Below are 8218 nucleotides of genomic sequence, written 5' to 3'. Positions count from 1 at the left end.
AAGGATATTAGTAATACAACTAATGGGGTCTGCTGCAAAATAAGCCTCTACAAAATTATTTTGAATAATTTCATATAGATATAATTTGCTGAAATCACTGTATATTGCTGGACATCATGGTTCTTTCCTACATTTTTCTGTTATTCATGCTTTGCTATGCTGAAATAAACATCCTCGTCAGCCCTTAATTGTTTCCGCAGGATGAAAAGACAAATATGTAATTTCTGAGCATTGAGAATGTACCTTTTTAAGGATTTTGATACATATTGCCAAGAGGTACCTGAGAAAGTTTCCATAAATTTGTCCTAGAAGCAGTAAATAAAGAGGCTAAGTTTGCCCAGATCCTTACAGATACTGAACTAACATTCTTATTCATTTTCATCAGACTTACATTGTTAAAAAAAGTACCTTGGTTTAATTTTCATTTTGATTGATTTTATTCATCATGCTTATTCATTTTTTGAATTGTGGTCTAAAATGGAGCTTGTATGGTTTTGCTTTTTAGAAATTGTCGAGATTCAGTGCTTTGGTACTGTAAGGGTTAATCACAGTAGGTCTGCAATTCGCATGAGATGTTTGGTTAAAAATTTTTTCTTGACACTGACTCCTGGTCAAAGCATGAAGCATATTGATTAATAGTGTCTCTATGTAACCATGAGTCCAAAGAGTTTCAGGGCAGTTTGACCCAACTTGTCAAGATTGTTTATTGATAACAATGAGATGTGATAACCACCCCCATCTTATCCTCCTCCCCAGGAGATCTGCTAGTTTTGCAGTAGCAATATGCCTAGGTGACCAGCAACATATAAACAACCCCAGCAAATACTTCCTTTTATCTTTTCCTCAGTTCTGAAGTGTTCTCTACACACAGCATTGATTCTCTATCCAGGAAACATCTGGACTGCCCTTCATAGAGAGAGGACATTAGAAACCATCACCTGACCTGTAGCCTGACTTTCATGCTCTTGACATAGTGTGTTTACTGTTATAAAGTGTAGATATTTGAGGTCTTGTGAGTCTCCTTTAGCAACTGAACCCTGGTTTAATTTTTTTTTTTTAAATTTTTAGTGCTGGGGATTGAACCCCCGGCCTTGCACATGCTAAGCACTTGCTCTACCACTGAACTGCACCCTACTTGAACCCTATTTAAATGCCACTGTTAGTGCAGCTATATATTCAATTTTTGTAAACACTGTGCAGGTACTAGGAAAAAAAAGTGTACTGTCTGCTATACATGTTTCTTTCCAGGAATCTATTAAATAAGACTGACTAATCATATTATTAAGTGAGTCCCCATCATATTTTACCTTTACACATTTCAATGACATTGTGTTACAGATTGGTTTTGGTCTCAAATCCTTTCAATTTAAGTAGTTTGATCTTTGATTTCCCATAATTTGTGTCTAATTTGTATGTTTTCATATTTTCTTACATTGTCTCAAAATAAAAAATAAAAAGGGCTTGAGATGTGGCTCAGTTATTAAGCACCCCTGGGTTCAGTCCCTAGTACCAATAATAATAATAGTAATAATAGTAATAGTAATAATAATTAATAATAATAAATAACATAGAGTTGATTTTTTAAAAAAATACAATCTTGGAACTTTTATTTGTAAACATGGGAATTCATTTATATTTATCATTATAACTACTACATTTAGTTTATAATTTTTATTTACTATTTTAAATAGTTCATTGGTCTTTCCTTTTTCTAATTTTTTTTCTTTAATGAATATTTTCTTTGCTTTTTTCTTTTTAAATGTTTTCAAGGGCATATATACTCTTTTTAGGCCTACTAAGTATGACCTTGAAGCATTGTGAGTCTGGGGAAGAACACACACAAGGTGTTATGACATTAAGAAAGCTACCAAAGACAGCTATCTCATGGCAAAATGACTCAGGAGCCAAATTAAAGAAGTTCCCACTAGCCACATTGGGATAATGCAAACATCAGTATAGATAATAGCAGTGGGCTGAAAAACAACAGAGAAGTTTTGATCTGTGAGTTCATCATATTATCCAAAAACGAAATCCTTCCATTTACCTTAAAAAAAAAGAAGGGAAAAAAAACCCTTATTGTTTTCCTTTAGAGGAGTTTATGACACAAACTCTATTTGGAAAACTTCTAAATAAAAAAATCCAAGCAGGACAACAATTTTTCTGGTGTTGGGGATTGAATCCAGGGCCTCATTCATGCTAAGTATATACTACCATTGTTCTATACCTTCAACCCCAGATAACAATGATTTATTTTAAAAAAATCTATGCCCTATACTGCTTATTAGAATTTTTTAATGACATGGTAGCCTTTTAGTTTCTCATGATTCTGCCTAGTTGAGCTCACTTTTACTTTCCTACCTTTTTATTAATAAAGCCTTAGGTTTAGATACAGATAAATTATTTGACTTTTAAAAATTGCCTTTGTAGTTATCACATGAATTCCCCATTTTTTAGATCTTTGGTGGTTTGATCTTTTGTAATGCTTTGTTTTGGTTTTGAGACCATGTCTCACTATATTGTCCAGGCTGGCCCTGAACTATGGAACTCAAACAATCCTTGTGCCTCAGATTCCTGAGTAACTGGGAACAGAGGTGTGTGTCACCACATGTGGCTTGATACTTCATTACTAGAGTGGTATATTTTTACTAGATTTTTTTTTTCGAGAAGTGTGCATTAATGTTATAGGGTTTTTTTTTTTTACTTTCATTTGCATTTATTGTATGCTGAATTTATTCTCATGCCATAAGTTTTTGCTTCTTTAGTTTCTTCTGGGATATCTTTTTCTGCTGTGCAAACTCCTCTTCTGGTTTAGAAACAATTAGTTTCTTTTCAGTGAGGATCATATCAATGTGGCAGGGGGAACTTGTGTATGGGTTAATCCGACCATGAGTTCTGTAAGTACCTTGGTGCATCTTGGGTGCTTTGTTCACCTGGATATGTTCAGTGACCAGAGAATCTACATCTAAACCCTTAAGTTCAGCATTACTGCATTTTTAAGCATGTGCAGCAAAAATTCAGCGTTCTTTTTGGGCCACCATACCTGTGTCCAGTCCCACTGTTTGGCCTGGGCACACCCCCCAATGTCACCATTATAATGCCAAAATGGTACACATTGCTTCTTTAAAATGACATCTTTTAGGTACTTGGTGGCTTTTTGGATATGCACCCTTGATGGCCTATGCAGTTTCACAGGTGTTCTTAAAGTTAACATGAAGATTTGAACCTCTTGATTAGCATGATTTTGTGGGGTTTTCTGGGTCAAGAAAGTAGCTGACCACTTTCACAGATCACCTCAGGCTGCTTACAGGAAGAGGAGGAATGTTATGTTTTTCTTTTTTTAAACTCTGTTTATATTGAAGAGCAGTTGACAGCATGAGCTTAGAACATCAGCCTGCCACGGCTCTTTGATAAATTACTTAACCTCCTTGGGTTTCCGTTTTCTCTTATGCAAAATGAAGATAATAAGAAATCCTATCTGATAGGGTTATTACTGAATGATTCAATATATGTGTATATCATATAAAACACTACCTGTCATACAGCATGTGTTTAATATTGGTTAGTAAAAGATAATTGGGCAGGGCTAGGAATACAGCTCAGTTGGTAGAGTGCTTGCCTTGCATACACAAGGCCCTAGGTTCAATCCCCAGCACCACACACACACACAAAGATAATTGGGCAGAGCATGTGAATCTTCAGTTACAATCTTTTTATCCAACAAATCTAGCTATTGCTCCATTTTCTTCTGAAAGCTAATTATGCAGAGAAGTCTGAAAGCAAACTGGATCTGTTTGCTTACAGAGGATCAGTTAAGAGCTCTGGAGTTAGCCTGTCTTGGTTTGTACCCTGGCTCCCCCACTTACTGGATCTGTGACCTTCGGCAAACTACTGGACCTCTAATCTTTACTGTCATCATGTATAATATGGGGGCAACTCACAGGCCCTCTCTGTCATGCACCCTTTGCATTTGTTGCCCAAACCTTCCTTCCTTTTTTTTTCCCCTCACACCAACCTTTTATTTCTGGTGGGATTTCCAATCTTAGAAGCTTTGTCCCATGGCCAACTATCATGCTCCACTCTTTTGGCCATTATGTTGGATATAAGTGTGAGGACATAGCTGAGTCCTTTTACCTAATTACCATAAAGTGGGGGCTCCATTTTCTGGGCAGGAGTCTTATGCACATTTGACACTTCATTGAAACCTTAACTCTACTTAGTCTCCATGGCTGTGTCCTTGGCTTGTGTCACCTTTGCAGTAATTCCAAAACTCATCATAGCTTCTGTTTTGTTTTCCCATGGGGGAACCAGGAGGTAGACATGTTCCCTCCTTTCCTGGGCTCCTGGGGCTAGGAGAACATGGGTCTTGAGCTGCCTGTGCTGTTTTCCAGGAAGCCTGTCTGCATTTGGAGAGACTTGGGCATCACACTGGGGGGCGGTGGGGAGGAAAGGCTGAGCAGCTAGGGAGCAAAGGGATCCCCACAATATTGGCAACGTGAGTTCCTAAACCCAGTCACCTCCTGAATCCAGTTGACTTCAAGGCCAGCACTGCCTCTTTGTTGGGCTGCTGGAGGGATTGAATGAGAATTCCCAGGAAGCACCCAGCAGTGTGCCAAACCCAAGGCCAGCGCTCAGGAAAGAATGATTTTGTAGGAGTTTTTCCTTTTGTAGTAAAAACTTGTTGCTGAACGTGTCTAGGTGTAGGGAGTTAATTCTCCCTGAAATGTGGTAAGTTCTTTCAGTTTGCAGATAAAGATCTTTCTCAAGCTTGGGAAAATCTTTTTTCTAAAACATGTCACTGTTGTCTCCCTTGGCTGGAACAGCAAGTACTGTTATCTGTGCACCGGGTGCTTCATTCTCTGCATTCTCTGCTCTCTGGATATCTCATCTCAGAATTTTCTCTTCCCCACCTCTGAATGTTGGAACTCCTCCGGGGCTGACCTTGGGCAAAAGTCGTAATCCTGAGAGCAGGTGACTCCTTGTGCTGCTCCCAACTCTCCTGGGCCATATCAGGCACAGGGAAGGAATCTTAGCCACTGGCCTCCAAGAGCCCAGTCCCCTTCTGCAGACCACCTGAGGGAATAGGTTTCTGCCATTTCCCAGCCCCTGTTGTCTCCCTAGCAGCAGTGCTGGCAAGGACATGCAGTGTGTGACTTACCAGTGACTCAAACTCTGCAAAGCTGGCTGGAGAAGCAAAGCTCTGCAGAATCCCAGAAGCCCCTCTGCTCAGACGAGAAGCATTCAAGGGTGTCATCTGGGCTTGCTGGAAATGCAGACTCTCAGGCACCATCCTGGACCCACTAAATTAGAATAAGCATTTTTATAGCATTTCTGGGAATTTGTGTGCACATCAAAGTTTGAGAAGCTCTGTTTGAGAGAACAGGCTCAGTTTAACCCTTGGGATTCATAATCCATTTTTTCTACCCACCAAGCCATTCTCTATAGTAAAAAAAACCTCCAAACTCCTCATCAGACCAGATCATATAATGATCTGACTCTCCTTACTATTATCTTCATTTTCATGTGAATTTTCCCCTTAATATGATATTATTAAGAAGTGGGGGAACCTGCTTGCCAGGCACCTATGAGATTTTGGGGGGTTTTGTTTGGTTGTCTTTTGTTTTTTTTTTGTTTGTTTGTTTGTTTTTTTTTGGTACTGGGGATTGAACCCAGGGGTGCTTAATCACTGAGCCACATCCCTAGCCTGTTTTATTTTTTATTTTGAGACAGGATCTCACTAAGTTGATTAGGGCCTTGCTAAGATGCTGAGGCTGGCTTTGAACTTGCAATTCTCCTACCCCTGGGATTATAAGCAGGCACCACTGCACTCAGCACCAAGGAGTCTTATTTACATGATTCAAACTTCTGAAACCTTAACACTAATTGCTCTCTCTTGCTATGTCCTTGGCTTCTCTTACTTTTACAAGGATTCCAAAGTTACGTCAGCAGCTTCTGTTTATTCTTCTCTCCATGAAAGCCATTGATTTGAATGCTTCCTCCTGAGTTCAGATACTTAACTCATTTTGTTTCTATTCACTAATCTTGATATATTTTTGTCTCCAATATTGGATCAATGTATCCCACTCAACATTGGCAAAATATCAATGGCTAATATTGGTTACCATACATTATTGGCATGGTAAATCTCATTTTATATTCACCATGACTCCCTGAATTACATTAAAATATTTCCACTTTGCAGATGAGAAAACTGAGGTGGGAATAATAAGCGGCAATTGAGATATTTCTCTTTCTCTTGAGGAGAAATGGCAAAAAAAAAACTTGTACCATAATGGTCTGTTAGAGATTCATTATAATATTTTTGCCTACTGTGTTAGTCAGCTCTCCAGCTCAGGGTTTTAGTCCATGTTCTAGTGACCCCATCACTTTGGGGCCTGTGGCAAGATAGGACACCATGGCAATGGAGCACGTGGCAGAGAAAACCCCTTACCTCCTGGGCAGCAAATGAAAGAGAGAGGAAGATCCTACATTCCCTTTTGATGGCATGCCTAGAATGACTAGAAGACTCTCCCTCCACTAGGCCCCAGCTCTTAAAGCTCCCACCGCCTTCCAATAGCTGCACTGGGGACCAAACCTTTACTACACACGCCTATGGAGAACATTCTGGATCCAAACTATAGCATATACTTTTGTATGTGTTTGAATATTTTCATAAGCAGAAAGTACATAAAACCAAAATCAATAACTACTAGCTATAATAGTGGATGACCATCCAATGTATCACTCCCATTCTGACCTGAGAGGTCAAAAAAAATCATCCCGATTTATATATCCAGTGACTTTTTTGACCTCTTCACTCTCCAACATCTTACAAGCATCTGAGGCCTACTGCACCTAACTCCACACTCTTGCTGTTCCCTCTTTGGTAAAAACTGCTCTTTTACCCATCTTCCCCATCTTTATTAACAGCAGCATCATATGTCCTGTGCTGAAGTTGGAAACCCAGGAGTTGTTTGGGGCTGGCTTCTCTCCTGCATCGCCTATACCCAGACCATCACAACCTTCTGCAGTCTCAACCTCCAGAATATGTCCTGGCTTTGTTCATTTCTTTCTACAGTATCAGCCACCACCATTGGCCAAGATATTCTCACCTAAACATTGCCCTGATTTCCTCACTGAGCTTCCCAATTCCATCCTTATCTCCTTTCACCAATCAGATGACCTTTTAAAACAAATCTCAAGTCTGGCATGGTGTAGTGCATGCCTGTAGGCCCAGCTACTTGGGAGCCTGAGGCAGGAGGACTGCTTGAGCCCAGGAATTGTAGGCCAGCCTCGGCAACTTTGTGAGACCCCATCTCAAAGGGAAAGAAAGAAAACGTAAGTCACATCAGTCACCTACTTAGAAGCATTCCATGAACTTGCAAATTCCCTTAGAATAAAATACAAACTCTTCATGATCCCTTCTGTGCATGTCCCCGTATGATCTGGTGTCAGTATCTCCCTTGATCTTGTACTACATTCCTTGCCTTCCTCACCTCTTCCAGAGGCTCTGCTCCTGTTTCAGGCTCTTGGCTGCCCCAGGCTCTTTTCTGCTGCAGGACTGCCCACTCCTGCTCTCTTACTCTTCCTCCACCATCTCTTACTCCTCTCTATATCCCCAGTGTTATGTTCCTTTCTTTCAGAGACCTTCCCTGAGCACCCAGTCAGGACCAGTTTCTACTGAGCAATCTTTGTAGTGCTGGCTTCCATTTGCAGTGACCATCACAGTTTGCAATTATATGTTGACCTGTGTTTAAGGGTTTAATGGCTGCCTGCCCGCTCTGAAAATGGAGAATGTGAAGGCCTTTTTATCCCACACCTACCACAGGAAGTGGCACATAGTCAGTGTTCACTAAGCAGGTGGTGAAGAACCAAATCTCTGTGATTTTCATCTGTATTCTGGGAAAGTATCTCAAGGATGTCTTTCACACTCATGATTGAATTCTCTACAACAGTCTTTCTGTTCTTTACTGACTGCAGTATGGGCTTTTGTTTTTTCAAGTACCAGGGGTTAAACTCAGGGGCACTTAACCACTGAGCCACATCCCTAGCCCTTTTTTGTATTTGTATTTAGAGACAGGGTCTAGCTAAATTGCTTAGGGCCTTGCTAAGTTGCTGAGGCAGGCTTTGAACTCACATTCCTCCTGCCTCAGCCTCTTGAGGTGTGCAGTATAGGCTTTAAGTTTGCTTTTCTAAAAAAGTATTTTTACTTATAGATGAA

At 40.1% G+C, this 8218-nt stretch overlaps 1 pseudogene; it reads right to left on the bottom strand.

The window, feature by feature from the left end:
* Window positions 1-2735: 2735 nt before the first annotated feature.
* Window positions 2736-5005, bottom strand: LOC124079657 (large ribosomal subunit protein uL22-like; annotated as a pseudogene).
* Window positions 5006-8218: the final 3213 nt, after the last annotated feature.

The sequence above is a fragment of the Marmota monax genome, unplaced genomic scaffold, assembly GCF_021218885.2.
Source record: "Marmota monax isolate L192 unplaced genomic scaffold, Marmota_monax_Labrador192_F-V1.1 WCK01_AAM20220418_F8-fsc00075, whole genome shotgun sequence".
NCBI lineage: Eukaryota > Metazoa > Chordata > Mammalia > Rodentia > Sciuridae > Marmota > Marmota monax.
The sequence above is the reverse complement of the archived record's forward strand: the minus strand, read 5'-3'. Positions and strand labels throughout refer to the sequence as shown.